Below are 898 nucleotides of genomic sequence, written 5' to 3' on the forward strand. Positions count from 1 at the left end.
TAACTTACATAAACATAGCTTTTCATAAGACATAGTCAAAATCATATTTTTGACTCCATCCAACAAGCTTTTTGACTACAAGTTTATCTTCATACAAAATTAAAAATTTTCCCCAATTTTGGCACATAAACCCTAACCCTAAAATTCGAATTAGGGTTTCACTTAGTTGAAAAACCTTGTTTCTAACAATAAAAACATCATCTAATTACATAATTTTCGTATTTAAAGTAGTAATTATTTATACCTCAAGGTTAGTTTACAAAACCCCCAAATCTCTAGAAAGATGAAGAAGATTAAAAATCAAAGCTTCTAGTAGCACTAGCAAGTAGTAACTAAGTTGATTGCACCCTTAGATTCAATTGAATGGAAGAAAATCTAGGGTTTGTGAATGGTTTCACCCAAAATCGCCTCACTCTCTCTTCTCTCGTTATGTATTTTTAATTTCAGCATTTGAAGAGTGAAAGCTGCTGTCCAGCTTTTTGTAAAAAGCTTTTATCACTTATTAACACTTTTAACCCATCAAAACTTTAAAACTTGCACCATAGGTCCTTTCTCTTACAAACATGGTCCTTTTTCTAACATTGTTTTGTTAATTAACACATTAATAATAATAAATTAATACCTTTAGTAGATGGGCTGTTACACAACATGTGATCTAGATTTCATATTGCTCTTTTTGTCTCTAACCCACACTTTAATATCACCTTTTAAACATCTCAGTTTATCATTAAAACTCTCACTATCCTTATACGCTTGGGACTCCATCGAATCATTAATACAAGCATCGAAGCCAGACAAGTTCAACCATGAAAAAAAAAACTTGAACGGAATAGGACCAAAATCCATCTTATTATTATGGAGCATAATAGGGAAATGATCTGAAAAGTCTCGATTTAAC

The 898-nt window shown here is 31.3% G+C and overlaps 1 protein-coding gene across 1 annotated transcript in view; it reads right to left on the bottom strand.

The window, feature by feature from the left end:
* Positions 1–439, bottom strand: part of LOC139904436 (uncharacterized) — a 2,299-nt gene extending 1,860 nt beyond the window's left edge. Inside the window, exon 1 of the mRNA XM_071886369.1 lies at positions 245–439. The gene's annotated coding sequence lies outside the window, so the exon portion shown is untranslated. The remainder of the gene's footprint in view (positions 1–244) is intronic.
* Between the last annotated feature and the right edge of the window lie 459 nt (positions 440–898).

This window comes from Rutidosis leptorrhynchoides, chromosome 4 (assembly GCF_046630445.1).
Source record: "Rutidosis leptorrhynchoides isolate AG116_Rl617_1_P2 chromosome 4, CSIRO_AGI_Rlap_v1, whole genome shotgun sequence".
NCBI lineage: Eukaryota > Viridiplantae > Streptophyta > Magnoliopsida > Asterales > Asteraceae > Rutidosis > Rutidosis leptorrhynchoides.